General features: G+C 38.4%; 1 protein-coding gene across 5 annotated transcripts in view; it reads right to left on the bottom strand.

The window, feature by feature from the left end:
• Positions 1-22,463, bottom strand: part of LOC120525402 (synaptotagmin-like protein 2) — a 541,287-nt gene that overhangs the window by 213,103 nt on the left and 305,721 nt on the right. The window lies entirely within an intron of this gene.

The following is a 22,463-nucleotide window of genomic DNA, read 5'->3' as shown; positions in this document are numbered from 1 at the left end:
CAAAAAAAAAAAAAAAAAAAAAAAAAAAAGAATCAGGTCCGAAAGGGCTGGCATACCATGGTAAGATACAGTCACAATCATATTCACATTCATTCATACTGAATAAATTTTGAGTTACTGTAACTAAGCATGCCAACCTCTGCAATGTCAGATGACTACTAAAGTAGCTGCAGTCAAGCCCACAAAAACATGGGTGGAAGACATTAACTCCACACAATGACTGGGCCAGGATTTAAACCCAGACTACATGACAAAATAAATCAATTTTTTTTTCTAACCCAGAGGAAAGCATAAAATATCTCCATCAGACCTTCTTTGCCATACACAGGCATTGATGTAGTGTGTAGACAGGATCATGACTGACAGCCACTTCTGGGCAAAAAAGGTATAGCTTGGTGTTATGAAGGCTGCAATAAATTTGCTGAGAAAAATGCATTATTTGTCATAAAAATATATATAAAAATAATTGAAGATTGCGCCCTCTTTATATTTGCAGTTTCTAAGTGCGAAATTGAAAATTAAGAAACATCGGGACCAGTCGAGTTTTCTCAGAAGAGTGTATTGATATATCTTATTTAAAAATAAAGTGTTAGACCAACCACACTTCAAATTTTACCTCATTAATATATTAATCCTGTAGGCCTCATCACAGAAATGCTGATACATGAACCATCATAACACTGATGGCAGAAAAAGTAAAATAATGCCAACAGCTATAGTGCCCTGCAAAGTGTAACATATATGCATTATTAAATGAAACAGGAAAAAAAAATTGTTCTGAACCTTTTTACAATTCAAGGTAAGTCTGATATCATGCTATAATCAGAGGTCACATGAAATATTAAAATGTAAAAAAAAAAAGCATTGAAAGGATTAAAACGCTAAAATACATTTTTTTCCAAAACCAAATTATTAGTTTTACATGAATCCTTATTCCACTACAACAACAAAACGCTGAAAGGAAATGCACATTTTTTTTGACCAAATTCATTTTCTTTCATTTTATCTCCAGATGAACTCTGCACAGCTCTTTATTGAATTTAATGAAGCAGACAAATTGTACAGTTAGTCTACTGTTTCAGAATTCTTGTGCAGCTAATGAGGCACTCACGACATTCAATTTATTGTCAGCATAGTGGCATAACATGGGTCGTCCATCTTTAAATGGCCTATTGTACAGATCTGCCAATCAAATCCAATATCTGGCATGTTTGAAGACTAAAAACATAAATAACATAAGATGTTGAGTTTATTAAGATAACCCTCTGTAGCCTAAGGGCTCCAAGGACATGGCTTAGCTATCATTGCAAAATCCTAAAAAGACAAACAGCACGTATAAAAGTATAACAGGGTTAATGTCAGTTTTTCAGGTTGAAGTGCAAGGGGTAAGGATGAATGGCAAAGAAATTGATTTACAAAAGTCATACCATTTATTTATTTAACAAGAACATCTACAGTGTATATTTTATATACTAATGCACATATACACAGGGATGGGGTGGGGGGACAAAAAAAAAAAAAGAAATGCAACACTCATTGTTGGACTGAAATGTCAACCTTCATTACAGAAATAATCAAAGTAATGTGTAAATTAAACGGTCTCAACGAAAAAAAAAAAAAATTACCTATGAATACTGAAACCTATCATTCTGGAGTTCATCAGTATCTTGTGTAGCCACTCTTGCTTCAAACCTCTAGTGCACACATTCAATCAATCAGTCTTAAAATCTGCAATTGTGGGATATTACCCAATTATTGCAGAACAGCAGCTGCCCAATGTCAAATGGCGGGTCATAACAATCCAGGGCTTCATAGGGGTTGAAGAACAGCCTGGAACTCTACTGCTGTAAGGACAGGTCATGTAGGAGGTCAGAGCAAAGGGCCTCCGACAGATCCTCCTTGATCTGTGGTTATCAATCCCCCTTGATTTGTGGCCAGTAGCAAGGAGCCTGTCCTTGCTTTCATGTCACCGATGCATCCATCATACCTGCTGACAGAATCAGCAACAGTAAAGATGACAGATCTGTCAGAAGGAACAGTCTGATGCATTCATACTGCTTTGGTGTGATCACTCACAGGGGTCACCAGATCCTGGATGGTCATTTGTCCCATCAGTCTGCTGAAACAATGGAATGTCTTAATCCATAGAGTCTGGCAACACTGGCTTATTACATGCCTGCCTGCCTGCAGAATACCAATGGCCCACTCACCTCCTTCTTTGGAGAGACCAACATGGAAATGCATTTAATATAAAAAAAAAAAAAAACTGGAAAACTTATAGTCTACAGTCACACTGTAGATAAAATTGACTGAGGTTTGATTTTTGACTCATTAGAACATAATAACATGGACAAGTAATTCAGTTCAATAATTTGCCAAATCTATTTGCTTACTTTTTCCAAAATAAAACCAAGAGCCTCATGCATAAGTCATAGAATTCACACCAAAACATGGCGTACAGACAAAACTGGAAATGTGCATAAGCACAAAAAATCCAGGAGCATAAAACTGTGTGTGTGCCAAGTTCCACGTACTTCCCCTTTATAAATACCAATTTTTTAATGCACGTACGCGCTCCACAGCCCCACCCTGACTCTTCCTAGAATTTCACATATTTGAATATGCAAATCAATACAAATAGTCTCTTCCTTTTAGTGCTTTGTTAAAAGATAATGTCAAAAATCACGTGGAAAAAAAAAAAAGAAGAATTGAAGAGAATGCGAAGTGGAGGCAAGGAAACATACTATTTCTTGGCTTAAGCAATAGCATAAGCAACAAAAGAAGTTATGGAGTGATACAGCGTTCCAAGACACTTGAAAGTTCAAGTTCAGAAAGTAGCAGAGTGCCCATAATAATAATAATAAAAAGTGGTCAGATCTTAAAGTCGCCATGAAAGGGTGAGTCGCCGCTCACTGTCTATTTATTCTGTTTCAGACAATATTACAAAAGCTGACCCCCAAGCTGAGGATGCGACTCCAGGTGCTGCTATGCCTAGCACATCTTCAGGCACTGGCTGCACACACACCTCTACCTCGAAAACTGCTAGGCAACCATCTGGTTTTGAGCTGACTAACACGGGCCACAAAATGCAATGGTGGATGCTGCAAGAGATGTGGCCAATTAACTAATGAATATAAGGGCTGTACTATGTGATATTGACCACTAAATAAATTGGTTTAAAAATAAATGCTGCATCTGGATTACCATTTTTTTTACATTCTGCTAATTACATTCAAATGAAGTTGCAACGCTGCCTGATTTGGCTGAACATTTGGTGGCTCAGGGACAGGTTCATCATATCTCATCTCGGGTACAGGGAGGAGGCAATTGTGTGCCACATTATGCAGGGTGCTACATGCTTGCACAATGTGACACTTTCTGTGGGCTATAGAGCAGCACATTAGAGGGAAAAGGATTTTTATTTACATAAGCAAGTTTATTCTCAGAAGGTGCCTTTATATATAGTGTAGGATCAGCACAGAGTGCCACAACGGATAGATTCTCTACTCCTTACATGGCTCTTTAAGTAACTTGTTATCCTTAAAAGGACCTTTTGCCTTACTAGCTGGAAAAAACACCTGTGACTGTGCAGAGTTGACGTTTTTATAGGCTCTCCTGCTATAGACGATAAAATGCCAGCTTATTCTTTTGGTGATTCATCCCTGGTTGAAGTAACTTGTTCAGTGCTGTTGTAATAGCAATGTGCGAGCAGTTGACTGCTCCAATTACATATGGAAAACCATTGCAGTGAAATGCACTTTGACATTTCCCAGTTCAACTAGATCTAATTATGCAATTTTCATTACGCTATAACTTAAGTTTATTACATAGAGAACTCACAAAAAATCATTTTTGTTGCCGATAGATGGCAGCGCCTGCCCTGCATCCTGAAATGGTGGGGAGATGGTTTTCATTCGAGCAGCGGGTTCAATGTGTTCGCCTTTTCTCGATAACTGCCAATGTTTCTGAGGTACATTGCATTAAAAGTTGCATAATTAGATCTGGACCACCCTGTATCTAGATGAAAAGTGGATAATACTATCCCATACAGCTGGCATGGTGCGAGTCAGATGTTTATGAAATACCCGATCAGTTGACCAAGTTCAAGTTGAAAAGATCTTGCAGCTAAAAACCCAGGGTGGACACAATTTGCAAAGTAGCAAGTAGAGCACAGTTTCTCAAAGTCTGCTTTTCTAAATCCAGTGCCAGTTCTGCACACAGCTCCAAGAGAATAGCTCAACTTAGAAGACAGTCATTATGATCTATAAATACTCACTCTCTAATTCTTCCATTTGCAATGTCTTCTAACAACACTAAAGTAGCTATGGTAGTTGGACTAGTTTGGCCATTCCATGCACCATTATATTGTTACAGAATGATTGCAATCAAGTGAATTAAATTTGTAAACAATATGCAATTAACTTCAGTGTATTTGATAAATCCTGTGTCATTGATACAAATCTGAAAAAACGGAGACAACACAGAAATAGTAGCACTTCTTTGACGTTGGGTGCCAGCTGTTTGTAAAAGCAGAAAAGTGTACACGCATGGTGTTAAGCTACCATGAAAATATACATGGCTTTATGGCAAGTTTAGTTTTTAACACATCTCAAAACATGCACGGAAATGGGTGTACTCAACATTTTTGTGCGTATACACCGTTTATACAGGAGGCCCATCAGATGCAGTTTTGAAAGCCCCTGTGCTTTTCTTACTTCCTTTTAGAATCCAAGTACAGTGATCCCTCGCTATATCGCGCTTCGACTTTTGCGGCTTCACTCTATCACGGATTTTAAATGTAGGCATATCTTAATATATATCACGGATTTTTCGCTGGTTCGCGGATTTCTGCGGACAATGGGTCTTTTAATTTATGGTACATGCTTCCTCAGTTTGTTTTCCCAGTTGATTTCATACAAGGGACGCTATTGGTGGATGGCTTAGAAGTTACCCAATCAGAGCATGTATTACGTATTAAATAAAACTGCTCAATGATATGCGATGTGCTTCCCGAGCAGTGCTTGATTGTTTGCATTTCTCAGTCTCTCTCACTCTCTCCGACGTTCTCTGCTCCTGACGGAGTGGGTGTGAGCAGAGGGGCTGTTTGCACAGAGGCTGTTGCCTAGAAGATACGGACGCTACTTTAAAAATGCTAAAAGACTACTGTACCTTCACATTGCTCCCTTCTGTTGTGGCTGCCTTATTGCGCTGCGCATACTTAAAAGCCCAACAGCGCGTATTGATTTTTTGATTGTTTGCTTTTCTGTCACGCTCTCTATCTCTCTCACTGACATTCTCTCCTCCTGACGGCGCTCCTTTGAAGAGGAGATATGTTTGCATTCTTTTAATTGTGAGAAAGAACTGTCATCTCTGTCTTGTCATGTGTTATTTCATGTCTAGAGGGCTCTAATAATGTTAACAGTGTGGGAGAGTTTCTAAAGGCTTAAAATATATAAAAATAACCATACAAACATATGGTTTCTACTTTGCGGATTTTCACCTATCGCGGGGGGTTCTAGAACATAACCCTCGCGATCGAGGAGGGATTACTGTATATTAATTAAACACTGTCTGAGCTCAACCCGAATACTTACCAATGCACCTGTTCTTAACATGTGATGCTCAATCTTTCCTTTAATGATTTCTTCCATCAACTTATCAATTTGCCAGTGATGCCTAGTAAACATGCTGGCCTGTATTTAGTTGGATGAGTCAGTTTTTTTAAAAATGAAATTCCCCCTATGTGCAGTGACTTTTAAAAAACAGGTGTTAATGGTGTACCTGCTGGGTACTGCATTACTAACCATTGTCTGTGTGAATTAGTCAGCTAATGACAGCAAGGAGGAAAACTAGACAACGAAAAACAGTAGCTGTTGCTTTATCTGCAAATAAAAACGTGTACACAGGACCGGAGCCAGGACAGGTTGAGATGGGATGTAAGTGGTTTTTATGCAAAAGTGACTTGACATTTTCAGAATGTCAACGGCAATGTATGAATATTTATGTCAATATCTGACGACATGACTTGCTCAGAAAAAAACAGTATGCATGCCATTTCCATCACAAAATACGTAACAAGACAGATGCTGTAAGTAATGCATAGCAGCTTCCTAGTAAAGTCAACTGAGCTCACTGTCTTGCAAAGAGATCATATTATGCAGCACCACCTCCAACAATGCACCCATCCACAGTGCAAATGCTGTCACTACAGCATTCCACTGTCGTGGAATCACATCTCAAACCATCCCAAGTTGTACAAGTTGCAATGGGACTACTGCCAGTGGTCAGCCGTTAAGTGACTGAATTACAAGGACCCTCAGAGGCATCTTCTCTAAACTATACACTAAAAAGAACTACATTAACGGTTTTCTCCAGGAGAGGCTGTTAAGACTTTACAGGCAAAGTGATTCAACATGTTTCCTGCTAGACTGCATTGTATAAAAATGTACCAAATATGCTTTCCCATTAATCCCATCACTGTAGAGATCTTTATTCCTAACTCAACATTTTGTTACATGGAACTAAAATTAAGAGTTGTTAGTTGACACAAGCCATTAGACTTCATTCACTTTAAGAGTGGTCAATGAAAATGTAGATGAACTGCTGAGAAAATTCTTGAAAAATAAATGTATGTATAGTATATTGTGAAATTTAGGGAACATCCTGCACACAAACTCAGAATACAGCTACACTAAACAGTTAGCAGCTTTATCCTGTGGCTCGTACAGACCTCCAACAGGGCTGCACATAGTGACTACAAATCCCACACTGGTAATCAATGGCTCAGCCAAATCTCTTCTTGTCTGGTAATTTTTTACCATTATGTTATTGGCTGAACATTTAAAACTAAGAGGCACCATAAATTACTCAAACAACAAGACAGATGAATTACAGTTATAAATGTTTTGTCACAAGGAAGTGTATAATTATGAAAAGAAAAAAAGAATTCAGATGCGGTTAGATAAGTTGCTTCCAAGAGTCCTGTAAATCGCCTTCAATTGTCCTTTAGAGTTCATTGCAATTCATTTGAGCAAAATTAATTTTTAATTGTTGCAATCTTCAGTTTCTAAAAGTTTTATTCCTCAGCACAGGGCTCATAAAAACAAAAGTAAATAAAACCATGTACACAACCATAAGAAAGGCCTCTATAAAAGCTGTTCAAAACATACAGTTCTCACAAAGTGCACAGTCATTTATACTGTAGTATGCAAATGTTAACCTGTATTTAACTAGCCACATTACCTGTCAAATACAAGTAAAAGAATTTGCAGAATACATTTTTAAATATTTGATATACTGTATCTCACGCTATGTGCACCTTCTATGCCTTTCCTCAGTAACCTTGTGTGTCTGAACCACTTTTGATAGGAGCTGTCCATCTCAAGCAGGTTCCCATAAAGCTTGATACTTGGACTTTGTCATTTCGAGGCGCCTTGCACTTGTCTGCTTTTATACTCCCCATCTCTGAAGACCTCAAAAGAAGTTACTCCTCTGTAGGGGGTTGCCATATTCTACCACATTAGACCAACTACTCTGTTGTACATTAGGATTGGTTTCTGAGTAAGAAAATGTCGACTGTCTAGAATTTTAACTTTTACATAATTTTAGGAAAAAATGCAATATAGCACATCAGTTCTCAAATAATTTATGGTGTCAAGATTGAAAAGCCTTAATTTTTTATCCTCATCCATATTAATCAACATAAATTACAATTTCAGAAAATATAGTATTAATGGTGAAGAGCATTTGATTGCCTATAGATATACACTCACCTAAAGGATTATTAGGAACACCATACTAATACGGTGTTTGACCCCCTTTCGCCTTCAGAACTGCCTTAATTCTACGTGGCATTGATTCAACAAGGTGCTGAAAGCATTCTTCAGAAATGTTGGCCCATATTGATAGGATAGCATCTTGCAGTTGATGGAGATTTGTGGGATGCACATCCAGGGCACGAAGCTCCCGTTCCACCACATCCCAAAGATGCTCTATTGGGTTGAGATCTGGTGACTGTTGTGGAAAAATAATAAACAGTTTGATCAGTTTGATCAATCTGGTGTACATGACAAAGCCACGCAGACCCTGTCTTGTCTATAGTGCACATGACAAGTGCAACTTCTTGTTTCTCCTAACGAGCAAAAAACCACAAGTGACCAACTGATGAACTTAAAGGATGTGGTTAATGCTGATCCAAGCAAAATGTTGTAAGATGTAACGGTTTCAAATTCTTGTGCAACTAGTCATAAGACAAAGGCCCTATAAAAGATTTGGGACACTGACCCCTCGGAGCAGATGAAGAGCAGGTGTCCTAGGACTGTGCTTCTGTCATCTTACCTTTGCCTGGTGTGTATTAATAAAAGATTTTTTACTAACTTTAATTATATCTCTCTGTCTTCAGTCACAAGAAACGACACTATAGAAAAAGTGTCAACACTGTGGGGGCCATTTTAGTACAATGAACTCATTGTCATGTTCAAGAAACCAATCTGAAATGATTCGAGCTTTGTGACATGATGCATTATCCTGCTGGATGTAGCCATCAGAAGATGGGTACATGGTGGTCATGAAGGGATGGACATGGTCAGAAACAATGCTCAAGTAGCCCGTGGCATTTAAACGATGTCCAATTTGCACTAAGGGGCCTAAAGTGTGCCAAGAAAACATCCCCCACACCATTACACCACCACCACCACCAGCCTGCACAGTGGTAACAAGGCATGATGGATACATGTTCTCATTCTGTTTACGCCAAATTCTGACTCTACCATTTGAATGTCTCAACAGAAATCGAGACTCATCAGACCAGGCAACATTTTTCCAGTCTTCAACTGTCCAATTTTGGCGAGCTCGTGCAAATTGTAGCCTCTTTTTCCTATTTGTAGTGGAGATGAGTGGTACCCGGTGGGGTCTTCTGCTGTTGTAGCCCATCCGCCTGAAGGTTGTGCGTGTTGTGGCTTCACAAATGCTTTGCTGCATACCTCGGTTGTAACGAGTGGTTATTTCAGTCAAAGTTGCCCTTCTATCAGCTTGAATCAGTCATCCCATTCTCCTCTGACCTCTAGCATCAACAAGGCATTTTTGCCCACAGGACTGCCGCATACTGGATGTTTTTCCCCTTTCACACCATTCTTTGTAAACCCTAGAAATGGTTGTGCGTGAAAATCCCAATAACTGAGCAGATTGTGAAATACTCAGACCGGCCCGTCTGGCACCAACAACCATGCCACGCTCAAAATTGCTTAAATCACTTTTCTTTCCCATTCTGACATTCAGTTTGGAGTTCAGGAGATTGTCTTGACCAGGACCACACCCCTAAATGCATTGAAGCAACTGCCATGTGATTGGTTGATTAGATAATTGCATTAATGAGAAATTGAACAAGTGTTCCTAATAATCCTTTAGGTGAGTGTATACCGATTATTTAAAAATACTAATACTATATCGGCCTATAAGAACTATGCATTTTTTTTACCCATTTCAAAGACAGTGCTGGATTTGCTGAACACTGTCTAACACAATCTTCCAACTCACACACAAAAAGTGTGCAAGTTTAGTTTGCAGTGTTCTTAGTAGTGGTATGATAGCTGATGAAAAGAAACAATGAACAGGGAGGAGTACAAGTAAGCAATCCCATTTTTTTGAAAAGCATAAAAAAAAAAAAAAATGAAATGCTCTATAAGACAAGGTATTCCACAAGGTAGTGAATGTAACTAAGTAAACAAGTTTCTTTTACCTGAATATACATTGTTTCACAATATACTATTATGAGGCAGTTAAAGGTTATATTAGTTGTAGAGAAAATTTGGAATACGATACATAGACTTCCAAACAAAATGCTGGAGAATTAAAATGTGTTGATTTTGGTGTACCAATGTGGGGGACAGTGGAATATCTTATTTCTTTTGAAATGAAGTTCAGAGTACAGAAGATCAAAGTGGGCTTAGACAGCTGAACCACCTTTTATTAAAGAAACGTTGTGAGATTAAAAAAAATGAAATGGACTTTGAGAGATATAAAGCTGAAATAGATACCTCTTTGGATTTTTATCATCTTTCCCTACTGCATTCAAGTATGCGTTTTTCAAATTTTTATCTATAACTAAGCAATCTGCTAGGAACTTTGGCTGTATACTAGAGACATTAAGAGCCAAACGATAATGCAAGATTGCAATATTACTCTTCTGTTAAAATTCAATAAAGATTACTATTAATGTCGTATCTACAGTATAATAATAAAAGGCAAAGCCCTCACTGACTCACTCACTCATCACTAATTCTCCAACTTCCCAAATAGGTAGAAGGCTGAAATTTGGCAGGCTTATTCCTTACAGCTTACTTACAAAAGTTAAGCAGGTTTCATTTCTACACGTAACGGTCATAACGGTCGACAACATCCGCCATGTTGAACTTTCTTATTTATGGCCCCATCTTCACGAAATTTGGTAGGCGGCTTCCCTGCGCTAACCGAAAACCAATGTACGTACTTATTTCGATGGTATGACGCCACTGTCAGCTGCCACATTGAACTTTCCAACGTCACTAATTCTCCAACTTCCCGTGTAGGTAGAAGGCTGAAATTTGGTACTTATTTCGGTGGTATGATGCCACTGTCGGCCGCCATATTGAACTTTTCAACGGTCTTTGTTACTTATGGGCCCATCTTCAAGAAATTTGGTACGCGGGTTCCCAACGCTAACTGAATCCTACTTACGCATATATATCCGTCCATAGCCTGCAGCTCGGTCACCGTGTGAGGCGCCGTTGGGTCCCCATCCCAACGCCTCCCACGTTGTTGGCTGCCTGCCTACATAAGGCCGTCCATCGCTCCAGTCTCTACATTCCCTTCCTTGCTTGGCCATGGGATTCACGGCTCCCTGCTGATAACTACAGCCTTTTTATTTAATCCACGGCTTCTCCGCCGTTTTATTGTTCATTTATTACGATTATAGTTATTGTGTAGGTATTTTAGACTTACTTTACATTGTTCAGGTACCCATTTCCTTTATCATTCCAACCGTACCTGCATTAACATGTCTATCGAGGTGATCAACATCGATCAAAGAACTGTCTCTCTTTGTTACATATTGCACGGCCATATCAGGCTCACTCTTGATATCCGGAGGAACATTGTGTCTTATGTATTGAATGACTGGGACAGGTTCAAGGTGTGGACTGATGACGGTACAGGAGATAATTATACTACAAAGGAGCACTATAAGAGTGAAATGCTTAAGCCCTTCACCTATGCATCTGCATGTGAGTTGATGGCTGCCGCTGAATTGCTCGGTTGTCGCTTTCAAGTGTACCGAAATGGCCAAATATTTTACACCTTTCGACAACCGCCAATGCCTCTTAAACATCTTAGATTGACAGGTGACATTTGAGTAGTGGACACTTTGATGTTTATGAATGTTTAAACTCTCAAAAGCTGGATGTGACTTTGTAAGTATACAACCGGTTTCATCGATAACGCTTGACAGATGCCGAATGTCTCTTCAACACAAGTCCTACAAATACTGTCATAATTGAAACAAACCATGAAACTCTAACCGATTATGACAGCAACAATCCAAGCTGTGAGATTTGAAACAAGATTACTGTTCACATGGCCAACTGTACGTTGCATGCTTAAAAGTAAGCTCAGCGCACAGCTTCGTCATATTACAACTGGAGGGCCGAACTTACAACGTGGTATACAAAGAGATCCTTAACAAATAATTATTGGTATATTTTCCTTCAGTTTAAAAAGGTTCAATTTTCTTCTTAATAAAAATTTTAACGCAGTACTTCGCCGCTGCGAAGCACGGGTATTTTGCTAGTTTTACTATGACGCAAGATCACAAGTATGGATAACAATGAATGCTGCATGCTCACTTCACTGCTGTGCCTCTTTCCTTGTAAAAGTAAAAAGGGGGTTTCGCACACATGTGCATGGGGAGACAGCTAAAGGGCCTGAATTCGGGCAATTCCACGCCAAACCGGGGATGGCGAAGTGTACCAATTCCCTCGCTCTTTCCACTGCAGACCACTTGCAGGAAATTCCACCTGTCTCTGATGATGTCATTTTCAACGACGTCACTTCTTCTTGCCCTTAAAACCACCAGCTTTACCTCATCAACTCAGTTCTGTTCTGGACTCTAACCTGTACACATCTGTACTTCAATTCTTTCCATTTTGCAGCCAGGAACAATATATGGGTGGTTGCCCCCCAACCCTGTTTGTGGCTCCTTTTTTTTGACTTGAACAGGGACAAATGTTGGAAAAAGTCCTTTTTGTAGGATCATCTTAGGAAAACTGTGTCTGTGCTAAACTTCAAGATCAGAGTCTGGTAATTCAAGTTCAAGTACAAATTTGTCATGCGTTGCGACAGTACATGGCGCTATACCAGAGCTTAACTCGACACAGACAGACGCAGGAGGCACACTGATAAAACACAAATGTTTTATTTTTCTTCACCTTGTGGGAAACGCCCTCCTCGTTTCCCACACACATAAAACAGTCTCAAACACAAAGCACAATACTCAACTTTTTCTTCTCTCTTTCGCCTCCACTCCTCCTCTGCAAGGTTCGTCTCCCTCTTCCCGACTCTGGCTCACTGAGTAGTGGCTGCTGGCTCATTTTATAAAGCACCCAGAAGCATTCCAGGTGCTCGTTGACCTAATTCTGGCAGAACTTCCAGGTGTGGTGGAACAGCTGCTCTCCAAGGCTCAGCAGCAGCAGCTGCAGCACCCCCTGGCGGCACCCTCGGATCCCAACTCCATCTCCCATGAAGCCCTGCAGGAGTCCAAGGCACAACTGCAACCCATAGGGGCTGCTATCTAGCGTCCTGGGGGAGGAACGGTTCTGACCACGCTTGCTCCCCTGGTCGTCTCGGTGAAGAGGCATCCCGGCCGGACAAAGACCCCGGCCATCTGTGACAGTGTATACACTAACGAAATTCTGCATTTTCCCCATAGCTAGCAACAGTAACAAAATAAACAAAAAATAAAACAATAGATGCAGCAATAGAGATAACTTTATCACATTAAAATGAATCTTCTGGCACACCAAAGCATACACATAGGGTTACATACAGCAAAGCAATTACTTGCTTTTTGAAATTCCCACACAGAGGGGTAGAATGCTTGCTCAATATATCTGCATAATATCAGAAATTCTTCCTCAATTTATTACATTGAGTAGATTACCTGTAGTAGGTCATGATAAATATGGACCCTCATTAGTTCTGCTTTCCCTAATTAATCCACCCAGGCAGGCTATGCAGAGAATTTCAATTCAACATGATAAACCAGAAGCAAATGACACTGCAAAGTAATTAAACCGTAATTCAGACCCCTTACATCTTTTGCCTTTTAGCATTTAACCACCAATTACAAACACAAACATACATCTTTCCTAGTTATGGGAAATGGTATTAAAAAAGAAAAGTGAAACAGGGAGCCTTTTCATCATGAGGTCTGCAACAGACCTGTTCAGATGTTTTACATAGGGCTGTAATACTCTTGGACAGTTGTCTGGGTGGGACTGTTCAGCAAATGGCTCATATAAATAATTATGGGTCCATAACCATTTGTTTTTTTCCTGGATTTGTAAAATTGTCTTATTTTCTTTCTTCTATTGTTGGCATGTAATTAAAACTACATCTTCCATTGCAATGCTTTTATTGATTGGTAGTTTGTATACACACTCAAAGCCGAAGAGGATTGCATAAGAATACAATTGTCATAGTCAATATATTTAAACTGAAGTATTTTCCTTATTTTCCTAAATATGTGCATGGTTCAGTTACACAAGGAAACATTTCTTTTTATTTAAACCTGGTGACATTTTATACATGTACAGGATCGAAATAGGAATATTTTAACATTTTTAAAAGGGCATCTGGAGACTTTGGCTAGAAAGGGTCCAGCAGTGCCAATATATTGAATAAATAAAACTGTCAATTAAAAGTGGGGGGGTGGTGTGGGGGAATTAAATTTTACTTGTTTTAAGCATGTCTTAAAACTATAAATTGCTTAAAATATTTGAACAAAATAAACTGATCAACTGAAATTCATCTAAATGTATTACATCCATATTATTTGGCTAGAAACTTTCAAAGACAACACAAACAAGCAGAAACAGGACACTCTTTAAGGCAAGAGAAGGGAGATCTGAAATCACTGAACTGAGCCAAATACTTTTTTATACCATAGTAGCATGACAGTGTCTTTGTGATGTTATATTGGTATACTGGTGACAAGTATGAAGATTGCTTTACATTTTACAGTTATATTTTCAATCATTTTAGTACAAAATGTTTTGTTCTTCCATTGCATGCCATTCTCCTTCCTCGATCATGTGTAAATACAGCTTAGGCAAACCTTTTCTTTGTTACTGTAATAGAAGCAAATGCAACTGCTAACATCTAGTACTTGGGCAATAATACTAATAAGGTCTCATCCAATTAAAGCATAATAATAATAATACTACTACATTTTATTTATATAGAGCCTTTCCCATGCTCAATGCACTTACAGAATATAAGAAAGAACGGCAGGGTATACAGTGTATAGCATTGTACAAACCAAATAAATAAATGTCATCTTAGCATTGCATCTTCAATTATTTTTTTAGAGCTCTGCAAAAAAAGTGATGAGATCCATTTTGCTAAGAATTGTGGCAATTAGTGCATTAGATTTTGTTTCTTTCATGGACATAACTAGAGTTACAAATTCATGGATCGTGGTCTGCCGCAGATTTTGTTGCCTGACAATTTTGTATAATACTGGAACTACTAATCATAGCAAATGCTTAAATAGAGCAGATTATTGGCACATGCAGTCAGTGCTGGTGCTGGGTTATTTTATGCCCTAGGCCAAGCTTAAAATTTCCATTGTTTAAATTTATAAATTTTATACAATTACATATGAATCCAGGCCAAAAAAAGGAAAATAACTCAAGGTCAGGTGTGAATGTTTGAGTGTCTTTACTTTTTATAGGTTAATTGTTGTCATGGCTGGTTCCGGTTTTCATAACTATAAGCACAGTTCTTCTAACTTCAGCTTATTCCTCTATTTTTAAAGAAAGGATGGAGGTTAACAAATGTTGGCAACTCTGTCTGAAACAGTGGCTTTAAACTGTTGGTTAATATTAATAACGCTATATTGCAATGTAAGATACATGCATTATTAATTGTTAAAATTCATCTTTGTTCTTTGGGGGTTGTGTTTATGAGAAAGAGAGCACTCACCCGAGATGAGTCCTTACAAAACACTTCACCTGTCCTGGTGCATGGTGAAAGATTTAGATTTTGCACATGTGTTAGACATGGAAGAAGAGAATGGAAAGAGAGGAGTGAGTCTCACCCCAGGAGCAAGGTGAGAATGCACAGTGGTATTGAACCACAGCTGAGAATACCACCAAACAGCTGTTTATATACTGACCAGTGCTCTCGTGTATAACCTCATTGATGTACTTTTATGTAACAACTGAAGAACAAATATGTTTACTGGCAGTCCTCAAGTTACGAAAGATCCATTCCAAACTCTGTCCACGTTGAATATGTAGGTAGGTTGGAACAGGTACATAGTTATTTCTGTGTGAGTTACTCAAAACACTTAAGAAAGAGCTGCAGACAGACCAAACATCTTAAGCATAATGCAGTACATAGTAATAAGTAACTACATATGGTGCTGCACGAGAGAGAGAGAGAGAGAGAACCGGTCTCTGTGTGCACACACAGTCAAAAACATTAAAGAAACAGTGTTTAATACAATTTACATAGGAAAAGAAAACAGAGAAAAGGATCAGGATTAAAGGTTAAAACTTTGTCCATCGATGTCTTGAATATCGGATGGGGTATTCATGAGGAAACATAACATTAATAACTGAATGATGCAGGGGAAGATGTAAAGATGGCTACTGTTAAAGATGATTGGCCTGGTATTGGAAAGAAAGGGTTTGATTCTGCTACTTGCGTTTTTGCGTATTGGAGTCAATTTCTCAAAACAGGCCTCAAGGGAGGTTTGTACTTACCTTTTGTTTTTCTCATAATAAAAGGCCTTTAAGCAGCTGTGACCCTCAGTAACTATAAGGTAAACTTCGGTGAACTTCTCTGTATTAGGATCTTGCTCCTCTAACGTTGCCATCTCTGCTTCAATGAGATGAAAGGATTCAGCAAACTCTTACATCAATAACTTTTTCAGCTGGAGTTTTAGGTCCCACTTTTATTTCTCTAATATTATAAATAACAATGCTAGTAATCCCAGAGTCTTATTTTCAACAATTGACCGTCTGTTAAACCCAGGTAACACAAAGGAATGCCCCCAGAATACTTCCAGTGAAACCTGTGAGAACATTGCTGTATTTTTCACTCAAAAAATTAATGATATTAGAGATAACATAGTATATCTCCCAAACACTACAGAACCTCCAAAGCCCCGGTACTCCGTTATAAACAAATTAAATGCTTTCACCAGGATAGATTTACCTGAATTACATAGTATAATCTCTCAACTGAAACCCTCCACCTGCGTCCTTGATCCAATACCAACCAGGTTTTTCAAAGAAATATCAGGCGTTCTAATTGACAATATTCTGGACATAATTCGTCATTAGATACGGGGGTCTTTCCAGACTGTCTTAAGACTGTTGTAGTTAAACCCCTTCTTAAGAAACATAATCTTGACCCCTCTGCCTTTGAAAATTTTAGACCCATTTCTAACCTACCCTTCTTAAGTAAAATTCTAGAGAAGGCAGTCATTATGCAGTTAAATGACCACCTAAATAAACATGCTATTCTTGATACTTTTCAGTCAGGCTTCAGAACAAATCACAGCACAGAAACTGCACTCGTTAAAGTAGTAAATGACTTGCGGGTAAATGCAGACAGAGGCCATTTATCTGTTCTCATCCTCTTAGATCTGAGTGCTGCATTTGACACCATTGATCATAATATTCTTAGAAATCGCCTTAGTCAATGGGTGGGCCTCTCTGGCAGTGTCTTAAATTGGTTTGAATCCTACCTGGCAGGGAGAAAATTCTTTGTTAGTTGTGGTAATCACATCTCAAAGACACATGATATCCGATATGGTGTTCCACAAGGCTCTATCCTGGGTCCGCTGCTCTTCTCAATCTACATGCTTCCGTTAGGTCAGATTATCTCAGGTTACAACATGAGCTACCACAGCTATGCTGATGACACACAGCTGTACTTATCTATAGCACCTGATGACTCCGACTCTTCGATACACTAACACAATGTCTTACTGGTATTTCTGAATGGATGAATAGTAATTTTCTCAAACTAAATAAAGAGAAAACTGAAATTTTGGTAATTGGCAATAATGGATTCAGCGAGGTTATCAGAAATAAACTTAATGCACTAGGATTGAAAGTTAAGACGGAAGTAAAAAATTTAGGGGTAACCGTTGACTGTAATCTGAATTTTAAATCGCATATTCATCAGACCACTAGGACAGCATTTTTCACTTAAGAAACATAAGTTAAACCTCTTATATCATTGAAAGATGCTGAGAAATTAATTCACGCTTTTGTTTTCAGTAGACTAAATTACTGTAACGCACTCCTCTCAGGACTACCCAAAAAAGACATAAATCATTTGCAACGAGTGCAGAATGCAGCTGCTAGAATCCTAACTGGGAAAAGAAAATCCGAACACATTTCTCCAGTTTTGATGTCACTACACTGGTTGCCTGTGTCATTCAGGATTGACTTTAAAATACTGCTTATGGTTTATAAAGCCTTAAATAATCTCGCTCCATCTTATATATCGGAATGCCTGACACGTTATATTCCAAATCGTAACCTTAGATCTTCAAATGAGTGTCTCCTTATAATTCCAAAAGCTAAACTTAAAAGAAGTGGTGAGGCGGCCTTCTGCTGTTATGCACCCAAAATCTGGAATAGCCTGCCAATAGGAATTCGCCAGGCAAATACAGTAGAGCACTTTAAAACACTGCTGAAACACATTACTTTAACATGGCCTTTTCATAACTTCACTTTAACTTAATACTGATACTCTGTATGTTCAATTCTTCATAATTACTATTCATGGTGGCTCTAAAATCCGTACTGACCCCTACTCTCTCTTCTGTTTCTTTTTCCGGTTTCTTTGTGGTGGCGGCCTGCGCCACCACCACCTACTCAAAGCATCATGATGCACCAACATTGATGGACTGAAAGCCAGAAGTCTACGTGACCATCATCATCAGGTCCTTCCATGAAAACCCTAAATACAAAGAGGACTGTTTGATTTATGTTAGGTAGAATGCCCAGAGGGGACTGGGCGGTCTCGTGGTCTGGAACCCCTACAGATTTTATTTTTTTCTCCAGCCTTTGGAGTTTTTTTGTTGTTTCTGTCCACCCTGGCCATCGGACCTTACTCTTATTCTATGTTAATTAATGTTGACTTATGTTTATCTTTTATTGTGTCTTCTATTTCTCTATTCATTTTGTAAAGCACTTTGAGCTACATTTTTTTGTATGAATATGTGCTATATAAATAAATGTTGATTTATTGATTGATTGACTTGTCTTCTTCATATTCTGTCACCTATTCTTCTAGTTCCATAAGGTCTTCATTGGTCAGTTCTTCAGCAACGGAGGGGTGACTAAACTCTAATGAGAATTTTCACTGATGGTTAACTGCAGTCAATTAAAAATGTCAACAGTTTTCCATGCTTTAGCAATTTTGTCAGGTATAAACCCCTGAAAATCATTCATTAATTGGGGCACACTTTTTTCACACTTATTTTATATTTAACTGCTTCACTTTATCCCAAGAACCAAGCAATATTTAATAGTATCAGAGATATTCTAATTCCTCCAGACCTCCCATATCATCATATCATCATCTTGGGTAGCCCTGGATCCTTATCAGAAGGTCTGCTGTAAATAATGGGCCTTAAAGGAGGCAATGACTCCCTGATCCATTGGCTAATGTAGTAATAGGGAGTTGGTGGGGGTTAAAAATAAAACCTTTACATTGGGATGAAGGTCATTCAAAGTGCTTTGATGACCAGGTGCATTCTTAAGCATAAGGAGAATTTTGTTGGCCAGGCAATATTGATCAATGGAAGCAACAAAATGGTTCAAGATCCAATCTTCAAAGATGCATTTTGCACTTGCCTTCCAAATAATGGGAAGAGATGCCTTAAATGATATGGAGAAGTGGCCTTGGATTTAGGGAGCAATATACCTGTACAAACAAAGGCATGACCTTGAAATTCCTGGACACATTACCCCCAAGCAATATCAGCAGCCTATCCTTATCTTACACCTCAGTGCAATTTTTTCTGCCTTCAAAATAAAAAGTCCTTTTGGGTATTTTCTCAAAATAAACCAGTTTCATCCACATTAAATATTTGTTCTGGCAAATAACCTCCCTAAACATTTCAGGAAAAAAATAAAATAAAATCACAGCACTTACATTGGCAAGCGCTGCTTCACCTTGAACTTTTACATGTCACCTCATTTTGAAATGACTGAACCAAAACCTACTCCAATTCTTCATCACAATCACCTTCACTTACTGCATGTGCAGCTTTTAAACTACTGAAAAGGCTTCAAGCATTTCTTTCAGTAAAGTCAAGGTTAAATAGGCATATTATGGCAATCTTTATCATCTACCCATATTATCAATATCCTTTCTGCTTCAATAATTAAACCATTGCATTGGTTAGGAATAATGGCCTTTTCACATGTTCAGTTATTCTCACTTTATTCGTTAAAATTGTTGCAAACATCGACCAACTGTAGCCTATCACTTTTCCATTGACAGATGGGGTTTCACTTTTCATGATCATTTTGTTTCCGCTTTATTTTCAGTTGTGATTCTCTCACTTAATGACACTAAACATATCCTTCATGTACTTCGAGTCACCACCTCTGTTGCACAAATCACAAAAAGCACCAGGCTCAGAACGGATTAATGATGCCACATTACTTCTACTTCAAATCTTTCATTATCTCTTTCTGCTGAGTGGACCATCATTAGTGTTCAAGTTATGCTTGTTCTTTCTTTGTATTATAGGATGTATATGATTTTAATCCCATTACACAAAATACTGTAACAGTAAATACAGTATAAGTAGAGGAGGGGAAAAAATGCATGAGGCTGGATATGAGCAATATTTGCCAACAGTCATCTAAGGGTCATAAACTGCTTGATTTATAATTTTGTAAACTCTAAAATAATTTTATAGAGCTGTTCAATGCATTCACAGCCCATTGTTACTTTAAAACTCATGGATGATATACTTTTTTCTTATTATACTTTTCATTAAACACATACAGAATGATGTTCCCCTTTACATTAGTAATGCAAGCTGGGTCCAACAATACATGCGAAAATAAACTGGTGTAAAACCAAACCATTCTTTTCAAAACATTTCTCCTCTTACCAAGCTGGTGTTGAACAACAAAGATGGCCACTGTCATAGGTATAATTAAGCAGTATCAGGGGACACAACACTGCAATTTTATTAACCTAAATATGGAAATGACCTTTACTTATTTTTTTTTTTCCTTTTGCAGGTGCATGTCCAATTATAATGGCAAATCATAAGCCAAGAAAGAGTGGCCCCAAGTTTTAGGCCTAGCTTAGGAACTCATTTTGATTAATCTCTATAAAGTTATTAGTGATCAAAGACAGGCTATTTATCATTTTTAATGTGTCAGTTAAGGGACTCAACCAAGATTAAGAAAAAAGCATCACAGAGAAGAGTTATGAAGTTTACCTGGAGGCTCAAATATCCATTTACATCGTAAGAAAAAGAAGACGATGACGACAACCAGTCATCTTTGCTCTCCAACACATACCTGCCGTGTCACAGCTGCTGCTAGTAGTAGTAGTAGTAGCAGTAGTAGAAGACGACAAAGACAAAGAAGACAGGGTCTCCTGACAGTGTATCTTCCAAGTGTGGCAGTTTTAATCATAATACCTGAAATATGCAATAGTGGTTTCTATATCCTTCAATTACTTTTGCATTAAATGAGCTAGATCCTTTTTTTGAAGTGCAACTACTTTTTAATTTCTGTGTGTTCTTTTTACACATTTAGGGTAGATTTCAAACATGAAAAACAGAAATGTGTTAATCTATACTGCTCAAAGGTAGTGATGGGCCACTCAATACTGACGTTTCGACACTGTGTCGAGCTTTTGAAGCGCCACTTCAAGGCTTGTTTCAAATGCGCCTGTCACGTGATTTTCAGGCACGCTAGCTTGATGACATCATTGGTATCTGCGCCGTCAGCAGTCGATTTGGTCAGTCACTCGTCTGCTGAACTGCGTTGGCTCAAAGCGTAAAAGTAGTTGTCCCTGCTGCAGCGATAAGGTCCGCTAACCTGAGTTCAAATCATAATTGGGGCTTGCATATGTTGAAATACGGATTTTGTATAAAACAGTTATGTAGTACTTCTCTGTAAGTTAACAAATATAATTTGGAGACATTATGAACGATTTACATGGGGCACCTTTTTTCCTTGGTGTGGAATTGTGTCTACCTAGAATCTGTAACAAATTGATGAGCATATTTTGCGTAAGGTACCATGTTTTATAACAATCCAGAATCTATTCTACCCCATATCGATCATATCAGAGAGGCTAAGAAACGCTTCACTAAAGCCGATGTGGTCATTACATCAGTATATGTGCAAGACACTCCTCATTAAATGCTTTTACTATTCAGTGATTCACAGATCTGTAGCTGATTTGTATTATCGATTTCCAAAAAGCAATGTGAGTAAAAGAGAGCTCTACATAACTAATCACAACTGTCTTTAAAACAGAATCAGCGCCATCAACAGTGTCTTCTGCAATTTAAGGAAAGCCTCGGGATTTCTGCGTTATTGAGTTGTAAAGAAACTTTGCGAATTCATCAAGAGGTGGACATAAAGATCACTCAAGTACTGAAAAGGAGCAGCTGGATAAGCACATCTGGAGCTAAACTTTCAAAAAAACATCTGAGTTTGTCAGCAACATCCTTTCCTTCTGAATGGATCTTATCAAAGGCTGCGCTGGGGGGTTAAATAAGTAATCTTCCGAAGTGCAGCACAACAGAGTAAATCATTAATGTAAATAGAATTATTGAAAGACTAAGCTTTTGTCATTTCTGTATTCTTAATCCATCTTCCAGTTACACAATCCCCCGCAGTCAATGTCACATTTAACGTTCCCTGCTCCTGATGGGATTTTTTAACGCGTTATGGAGCACATGCATCGAAGCTTCTCAGCTGTGCTTGTGCTAAGAAAAGGAAACATTTTAAAAATAACGTAACACTATTGTCAATGTAACCTTTTGTAAGTAGTGCCTGGAGGATTCAGTGTGGAGAAGCTGTAGAGACAGTGTGTGTATTAACTTGTGGATTTTTCTGTGAGTAATTGGTGGCAGCGTCACAAAGTCGCTTCCGTAACACTGCGTGCGTTAGCTGTGGAGCTCAGCTCAGAGCGAAATGAGG

The sequence above is a fragment of the Polypterus senegalus genome, chromosome 3 (assembly GCF_016835505.1).
Source record: "Polypterus senegalus isolate Bchr_013 chromosome 3, ASM1683550v1, whole genome shotgun sequence".
Lineage (NCBI taxonomy): Eukaryota > Metazoa > Chordata > Cladistia > Polypteriformes > Polypteridae > Polypterus > Polypterus senegalus.
The sequence above is the reverse complement of the archived record's forward strand: the minus strand, read 5'-3'. Positions and strand labels throughout refer to the sequence as shown.